This window comes from Paroedura picta, chromosome 3 (assembly GCF_049243985.1).
Source record: "Paroedura picta isolate Pp20150507F chromosome 3, Ppicta_v3.0, whole genome shotgun sequence".
Classification (NCBI taxonomy): Eukaryota; Metazoa; Chordata; class Lepidosauria; order Squamata; family Gekkonidae; genus Paroedura; species Paroedura picta.
In genome coordinates this window covers 149630636-149639988 of record NC_135371.1, presented here as the reverse complement: position 1 = coordinate 149639988, position 9353 = coordinate 149630636, and the positions used below count along the sequence as shown (strand labels likewise).

General features: G+C 40.2%; 1 protein-coding gene and 1 long non-coding RNA gene across 2 annotated transcripts in view; one reads left to right on the top strand and one right to left on the bottom strand.

Annotated features, from left to right (window-relative positions):
- Positions 1–1273: 1273 nt before the first annotated feature.
- Positions 1274–9311, bottom strand: LOC143833174 (uncharacterized). Its single transcript, XR_013229546.1, has 3 exons — positions 9173–9311; positions 6555–6643; positions 1274–5683 (listed from the first exon to the last, which is right to left on the bottom strand). It is a non-coding gene; the product is annotated as an uncharacterized LOC143833174 (long non-coding RNA).
- The window catches only part of SCN8A (sodium voltage-gated channel alpha subunit 8), a 144225-nt gene continuing 144053 nt past the window's right edge, over positions 9182–9353 (top strand). The window contains exon 1 of the mRNA XM_077328672.1: positions 9182–9334. The gene's annotated coding sequence lies outside the window, so the exon portion shown is untranslated. The remainder of the gene's footprint in view (positions 9335–9353) is intronic.

Sequence of the window (9353 nt, the reverse complement as noted above, 5' to 3'; positions counted from 1 at the left end):
CCCTTCCTCTGTTTTTACTGAAACCAAGCCTGATAGGATGCCAGTGAACTTGTTGTTGTTGGCCAGTGATGGCCACTGAGGGCACCCTTAAAGCTACAGGTGCTCCTTTCCCATTGTTTTTTAATCGCCAGTTTTGTAATCACATTCGGATTGCAGTAATGAATGCAAAAATGCTGTCCATGCAGTGGGATGTGGTTCAGTCCATACATGTCCATATATGTCACCATAGTTAAGAAGTAGCATTATAATTATGTATATATGGCATACACTCAAACAAAAAGGAAACATTGCTCCTACTGATATTTGTGTTACAAGTGTTCCTCGCAAGTTACACTGCTACAATTTTGACGCACACTTTGTAAAAAAAAAAAATAGATCCCTGCAATCAACATTTCTACAGGACAGGAAGAGAGGAGATGGCAGGAAAAGAAATGCAAAAGCAAGAATAATGTTTTTAGTTTTTGATTGTTTTCTATCCTTCAGTACTGTTTGCTCCACTTGCTTTTTTTAAAAACAATTCTTTGCCCCAAGATAAATTTGCAAAATATGTTCAGTTGACTGATGGTTCCCTTTCTATTTTGGTCAACATCTTCCTTTGGTATTCATGCAGCAAAGCACCCAAAGGGAATCTCTTCGTCCAATGTATGCTGCAATTGTTCCTTTGAAAAATGGCACTTCCACAATTCATAATGTTGCCAAAGTAGTCAAGGGAATGTAAGTACTTTATTCATCAGTACAGGAGTCATGGTTACATCCACAGTGTGATTCACACACATGCTTCCCTATCCTTTGCTGACTGTAGTGTTTTTGAGGGGCATGGCGTTTATTTCCTATAGTCTGATGCCAACAGAGGATTTTTACATGGGGACATTTTTGTTCACCCATCCCCCTACTACAGATCTCCAACTCCATCCATGCTCTTCATGGGGGTCCCCTGTGCTCTTGGAGCTGTATCTTGGGGGGGGGCTCTAGTGGGAGTGGGAAAATCCTGCTGGTTCCATCAGTGAAAATGGCCACCGTATCCAGCCCTAGTTTTATATGCCACACTTTCCCCCAAATAACTGATTTGAGACAGTTCCAAATCAAAACACCAAACAATTAAAAGCCGAATGCAATAAGCAGAATTTGAGAATAAAACTACGTTACAAGGATCGTCATATTAAACACTTTAATTTGACAAGCATTTCAGTTTGATAAAACAGAGAAGTTTAACTTCACAAAGAAGACTACAGCAGCAAAGCACACAAAGACCTCAACAATTAAATATTTGCAAGATATCAAATCCAGTCACTTCTGGCACCGTGCTGCTTCTGTTTATCCAGATTTCTGCATACATCTTTCTGCCTCTAGTTTTCACTAGTTTTTTTCTTTGTTTTTCCTTGTGGGTTTTTCAGCTCTTTTGAGACCACTTTTATCCTATCTCCCCCCCCCCCCGAGGTTGATTTGTTTTCTTTCTAGTGCATAATATTTCTATTGGGTTTCTTTATTCCACCCACCGCCAGTGGACTTTGCATTGCCTAGACTGTCATCATCATTAATCCATTCCCTCTTCCCACTGAAAATAAATAATGTTAGGGTTTTTTTTAAATAAAATCCCTGAAATATCATTATATTGCTGTAGTGTTGCAATGATAGTAGTGTTGTAATGCTGTAATGACAGGTTCTCTGAAATCCATGCGCTCGTTTTTTAAAGGTTCTATTCCCTTCCCTTGTGCCTTTTTCTCATAGCTCTGCAAGGAAAGGAGTTAGAGCTTTCCTTTAAAAAATAGGAAAGAATTGAGAGAGCTTGCTCAAAATATCTTTATAATGCTACAGTGATATATCAATATTTTAGGGCTTTATTTTTTTAAAACGAAGGGGGTGCTTTGATACCACTGATAATATCACCTTCCCTTGCAGATTCATATGATAGCACCCTCCCTTGCAAATTCTCATTATTTAAGCCATGTGAAGAAGAAAATTAACAGACTCCACAACTGAAAAAATGCACAGGGTGGGAAGATGTGTCCAATGCTTGTGGATTGACTCCAAAGAAAATCAGTGTGGTCCAGGGCAGGCTTAGTTGACTCAGAAGAGAAAAGGGAGGTATGTTCCAGGCACATCAGGATCATGGAAAGGAACTAAAGGGTTAGAAAGGTGGGAAAGAACTAAAAGTAACAAAGGGTTCTGATAGGACATATTGCTTTAGGCTTTTCTGGCACTAAGCAGGGAGTTGGACTAGATGGCCTGTATGGACCCTCCAACTCTATGATTCTGGATTTTATAAAGAGCAACGGAAATTAATACTAAAAGCTTGATGTGATATGAAATATTGTAGGGAACCAGTGTAAGGTCTCCAAATCAAACTCAACACCTGCTCAGGGACCTTGGCGTCAAAGAGGTAAAATGGCCTTGACCAGGGCCAGGGGTATTTTGGCCCTGGCCCTGGCCTAGTGGAAAACTCTTCCTAGTGAGATCAGGGCCCTCTGAAGAAGAAGAAGAAGAAGAAGAAGAGTTGGTTCTTATATGCCGCTTTTCCCTACCCGAAGGAGGCTCAGAGCGGCTTACAGTCGCCTTCCCTTTCCTCTCCCCACAACAGACACCCTGTGGGGTGGGTGAGGCTGAGAGAGCCCTGATATCACTGCTCGGTCAGAACAGTTTTATCAGTGCCGTGGTGAGCCCAAGGTCACCCAGCTGGTGGCATGTGGGGGAGCGCAGAATCGAACCTGGCATGCCAGATTAGAAGTCCGCACTCCTAACCACTACACCAAACTGGTCTGGGACCTTAAGCAGTTCTGGACGTCCTGTAAAACAGAGCTGTTCCACCAGGCCTGTGGTTGAGGCCAGGAAATAATACTAAACAGATGCTGGACTCCCTGTGTGAGAAGCCATCCACCCAATAAACTCCATCCAGTGCTGTCTTTCCAGAGGAAACAACTTTTAAGACAATTTTAAAACTTAAACCTACATTTAAAACTGATCAAAGTTCTTATATATGTTATTATGCACTGACAGTTTTTAAAACATGGTGTTACCTGCCCTGAGCCGACTAGGGAAGGGCAGGTGATAAAGATGATGATGATGATGATTAGGCAAATTAATTGCTCCACAGTATATATAGTGTATATGAGCCTCTTGTGGCGCACAGTGGTAAGGCAGTAGACATGTAGTCTGAAAGCTCTGCCCATGAGGCTGGGAGTTCAATCCCAGCAGCCGGCTCAAGGTTGACTCAGCCTTCCATCCTTCCAAGGTTGGTAAAATGAGTACCCAGCTTGCTGGGGGGTAAATGGTAATGACTGGGGAAGGCACATGGCAGTATTGAGTCTGCCATGAAAACGCTAGAGGGCATTACCGCAACGATCAGACATGACTCGGTGCTTGCACAGGGGATACCTTTACCTTTTACCTATATATAGTGTATGGAAGAAGTCTTGAATCCCTTAAGATCAAAATCAAAAGCATGGGGCACTCTAAGTACAGGTGCAAGGAACCAGGATGGGACTCAGACTGGGACCTTTCCCAGAACAGATTTTATTACTTTACTATCTGTATCATAGAGCCAACATAATAGTGCCTCATGGACAGCAGTTTCTGTCATGGTCTGGGATCACCTGACTAGATCACAGGATGCAATCCTAAGAACCAGTTGCACACTGTCAAGCTCCCTAAGGATCAACCTTGCAAACTGATTCCTCAATCTGCTCAGCTTGTCTGTCTGTGAGGACCTGTCCCAGACCAAGTTTAGGAATTAACCCAATAAGACTTCCAGGAACGTGGCCCAGGTTGCCCTGGATTATACTTCTTGTTTCTGACCCCTTTATTCTTGTCCTCTTGAACTCAGCCTTTCTTCTCATCTCTGGCCTTTTCTTTAGGGATTGCTGGCTTAGACTTCTGACCTTTGGCCTAATCTTGACATTCGTTCACACTGCTGGAACTGTACCATGACTCCTGGTAACAGGAAACACACACTTGAGGTGTGCTTCCTCTTCTCACACTTGTTTTCAAATATCCAAGACTGAGCATAGACTTTTTCCTCCATAAGTAGCAGTATTTAAGATCTGGAATACAAGCCTCTCCAGGCAGGACAATCTACATGGACTCAGTCTGGGACATTCTCAACAAAAGTACAATTAGGACATGTAACTCACTTGCACTTCTCTTCCTTTTATCGTTTTAGAATCTGGGCTGTATTAGAAGTCAAAATCTATCAGTATTATTTTTATATATTTTATTTTGTACCTATTCCAAACAACATCTGTAGATCTCCCCTCCTCTATGAGAACTACAGATGTTGTTTGGAATAGGTACAAAATAAAATATATTTCATAGAGAAGGCTGATAGAATGTATGGTAACAAGTGAGCTTCATGTCAGAGTGAGAATTTGAAACAGGGCCTCCTTCCTGATGCAAAACTCAATACACAGTAATTGATCTTCCAATGATGGAACATGGCAATGAGGAAGGAATAGTTGGGGGGGGGGAGGTTCTTGCAAAGTTTTTTTTTTAATCTTACCTCTGTGACATAAAAGATAGTCACAGCTGAAAAATAAATAGACTGTGCTAAGAAAACATGTTCAACAGAGCAAGAAAGATGTGGTCCAAATCTCCATGCCAGCATCACTTTTCCAGGTCTGTAGACTCCATCTGCCACACATCTACACGTATCTGCAATGAAGACAGGTAACCACGGGAGGTTAAAATCAAGTGCAGTATGGATTACCAGTGCAATCCTAAATAGAGTTACACTCAAATGTACAGGTGTGCAACTCGGTTTACATGTACATTTGACCCACATTGAGTTTTGGTGAATATGTTTGCTTTCACAGTCTATTATATGAATTATTAGAATTTGGAAAACGGTTAACTGGCTCAATTATCAAATGTCACAGTGATCGATAGCAGGTTTAAGAAAAAATAACTATACCATAAATAAATACATTATTCTTTAGAATTAATCACCACTGAATGTAGCTAATTAACGACCATAATAACTAAATGAATTCTGGCAGAAAGTGGAAACTCCATTTTTAGAAACTTTATATCCTTTTCTACCATATGCTAGTGATAAACAACATATGTATTCAACACGTGATAGCCAGAAAGCTGAATAAGGGCTGCTTTACCATTTACTAATGATATCCATAGAACTTCACTGCCCCAGCTCCCGTGCATGAGCACAAATTGGGGGCGGATGAGGTGCATCAGGCCAAGTGCTCCCCCATATGGGTGCAGGAAGAAGTGGGGCAAGCTGCTATGACTAAAACTCCAGCCTGCAGCTTGGCATTAAACCTCCAGTGCATAAATGGTCTTGGGGAGCAATCCTAAATGGGCCCAACCAGAAATAAGTCACAGATCACTCAATGATATTTATTGACAAGAAAGTGTTTTTAGGATTTCAACCTTCGATTTCATGACCTAGGACATATCTGAAATCCAAGTTATTCTGCATTTATACTTGCAACTGCACAGCTATAGACCCTAGACAATATGAAGGATCATTGGGTATCACTATCTCCATTTTTATTCCATGTTGATTTTATTTTCTAATGTGACATTTTCCTTGGATCAAGTCCATGGATCTGTGGAGTTTTCCATCTTCTTGGTGCAATGGTGCACCACTCGTATGAGATGTCCACAACTATTCCAGTCAACCTTTATCCTCCCAGGTCCTCCGGCATCAATTTTGTTTTCTGGTTCTTGTCATCTGTAAAATGGGAGATAGAGACTAACTATTTTTAAGAAGTTTTGTAGTCCATATGAATCTTCTCTTGGTGGACAATTGGTCCAGAAAGGTCTGTGGGATACCATGCTGAAAATGTGATATACGTGTAATGACAATTGATATGAATGGCATTTAAGAATTCTGCCAAACCCTGTTGATATCCGAGGACTTTGGAGACCCACTTCTGCACTGTAACCAGGATAGCCCTGAAGGTCAATTAAGGGTATATAAATGTTGGACACTTTATCTGAGGTAGGTTAGTTCAAGAGGGATGGTGATACATTCACATTCACATAGCGGACTTCATAACTGGATCTGAATGTAAGTTTCCGATATCCAGTTCTGACTATACTACCTACTGCATACCACCCTGATGTGTATTCTAACTGCATAACCTGTGTGTGTTCTAACAGAGCAATCCTGAGTAAAGGGCTTTGAAGGGTGTAATTCTGTATAGGATCACCAGCCCTGAGCATTGGAAGGGCAGGATATAAATAAAATGTTGTTAAATAAATTCCGAAGATTTTCAGTATGATCCTGAGCAGTTGTTTACTGTATCCCACTACCCTTTTTAAATAGTGTAGAATATCTCTCTGGTGTTTTTAGAGATATTTGTGTGTGCCTCTGTCAAGAGGCTATACTCCTAGCAGAGGCACTCAAGGAGGAATGATCACAGCTGCGACCTCAATCTAAGATGAATCTGACTCCTTAAGGAATCAACAGCTCCTCAAAGACTGGCAGGGAAATAATTCTAAATATAATAATAATAAATAAAATCTAACTATACTACCATCAGCAGAAGAGAATGGACAGTTCCAATGGCAATGGGGGAGAAGAAATCTTTGAAGGGTACCTGCTGGGCAGCAGTAGTAGCAGAAGGTGATCTGGTGGAGGATCTATCATGGACAACAGCAGTGCCCCTTCAAGTAACCCTGGTTAGTACTGTGCAGAAGAAGGAAACAGTAAGCCACTTCTGATCATCCCATAACAAGAAAACACTATGAAGAGACAAACCAAATAAAAATATAGTGCTGGAAGATAGCACTCAACTGGATTAAACCTGAAAAGACATAGTTGCTGATGTAAATAGATGCAAAAAGGAAAGTCCAAAGCTGTTTAATGTATATAATTCATGGCCATTGACTTACTGGTGACTGCCTTGCAGCCGTGGGTCTGGGGAACACTGACTAGAAGAAGGCCATGTTTTTTGGTGGTGGTCATGGGTGTCAGTTCCAACAACATTTGCCTTGGGGTTTCCTGGATGGGCAGTATGATTCCCCATTACCAAATTCGAGTGAACATGAACCAGAAGCACTATAATTTGAAACCAGGAATATTATCAAGGAAGAATTCACAAAAAAAATTATTCCTGTAACAAAAAGAAATGAAAAGTTTCAAAAACTGACTAATGATGCTCTTAAAATTGCTAGAGAACAACAATAAACAAAAGTACAACATGATAGAAATAGAATCAGAAGTCTAAATGCAGTGTTCCATCAATTGACATGTAGAACAGTGCAAAGAAATAGAACAGAACAACCACAAAAGAAGAAAGAATAAAATATCTGTTCCACAAGGTCCAATACCAAAGGGAAATTTAAGGCACAGTAAAGCATGCTGAAAAATTAACAAGGAAATACGTTAACTGAAGATAACAAAATAAAGAAAAGAGGGGAATAATACACTAAAGACTATACAGAAGAGATTAAAGGATAGCACATTTCTTTAAAGAAGAGTCTTTTGAAGAAGAATCTACAGTTTTAGAAAGTGAAGTGAAAGCTGTATTGAGAGCAATTGGGAGAAACAGGTTAATGACAGAGCTATTCCAAGCCACAAAAATGGAATCCATCAAGAATATGCCAAAAATATGAAAAAGAAAAAAATGGCCTACACACTGGAAATGTTCAATTTCGACTGTTTAGGCAGACTATGAAGAAATAGAATGTTTTCCAATTAGCAAAGATGTCAGACAAAGTTGTATTTTATCTCCATACCAGTTAAATCCATATGTAGAAGATGTAGTAAAGAAAGATGAATTCAATTTAGATGAAGGTGGAGTGAAAAATAGTGGAACATTAACAAAAACAGAAAATAGTAAAGACCTGAAACAACTACTGATGAAGATTAAAGCAGAAAGTACCAGAACAAAATTACATCTGAATATCAAAAACACAAAAGCAATAACTACTGGGGAATTACGCATGATGAAGAAACTGAAATTGTTTGAGATTTTGTATTCTTTGGCTCCATCACCAACCAAAAAGGAAACTGCAGCAGAGAAATCTGAAGATTAGATTAGGAAGGGCAGCCATGAAGGAGCTAAAAAAGATCCTTAAGGATGTGTCATTGGTGAAAAAGATCAAGTTAATTCATGGCATAGTATTCCCCATTACTATGTATGGACAAAAAAGTTGGACAATGAAGAAAGCCAACAGGAAGAAAGCTGAATCATTTAAAATGTGGTAGTGGTTGAGTTTTACAGATACTGTGGACCGCCAAAAAAAATAAGTGGGTTCAAGGGTGAAGTTCTGAACTCTTCGTAGGATCTAAAATGGCTTTGGTCAAATAACTTGTTGGAAAAGAGTAATGATAGGAAAAGGTGAAGTAGGAGGAGGAGGAGGAGGAGAAGACACAATATGAGATGGAATGACTCAATCAAGAAAACATTTTGCAAGACCTAAGCAAGACTTAATGATAGAACATTTTGGTGATCATTTATTCACATAAGATATTTGTTGGCACTTAACACACTCATAGATACAGGGAAATTAATTAGGAAATAAACTTTTAACAAGGAGTCTAGAAATTAACTATACCAGTCCTAGCTAAAGCTTTATCTCCTTTGATGATTTAACAATCAGGCCTTTAAAACTTTGCAGTAAGTAGCCAACATCTTCCCACCGTTAATTCTCCTACCCTAATTTTCATGTCTTTACCTTTCCATTTGAATCTTGAAAATAATGCTGCGTGTTGTAATTCAGAAACTTGCATCCCCCAAATAGAAAAACAAAAACTTGGATCTTTTTTTGATCTCACTTGTGTTTCTTGGAGATCCACATGGCAAACTTGACGAACCATTTCATGAAAATGCCAATTCTACCATGTTGCAGTTAAGATTAGCAGCCCAGGTAGATAATTCCATAATTTCTTAAATTGTCTGAAAGCAGGGACTCAGTGGTCCAGGTTTCAGGTGGCAACAGCACAAAAAAGTTAGTGCAAAGGGCTGCTTGTAGCCCAGCAGCCCTTAAATCTTTTGTTGTGTCATATAAACTTGGATTAATTTCAGGTTCAGACTAAATGAGTGGTTGCTTACTTCCCAAATCCTTTTTTTTTCTTTTCTTTTTTTTTGCTACAGTGGGTTCATTCATAAAGTGGGACGTGATGTTTGGTGACAATCTGTGACAAGGGAAGGGGGAAGGAGAGGATGGCGGATGTGCTGCCACTCTCTCCTCTCTGCCTCTCTAGCGGTACCTTGGCGCCAAGTTTAGGCAGCTTCCTCTTTTCCATTGAATTGCACGGTAGCCGGCTCCACTCCACGTCCCGCACAGCTATCCCGATCCAGGCGGCACCCTCGGGGTATATGTCTGTCGGAGGGTGACCAGTGGTGGCCAGAGGTCCAAACTGCCTTTTGAGGTACTGCGGGCTTCACAGT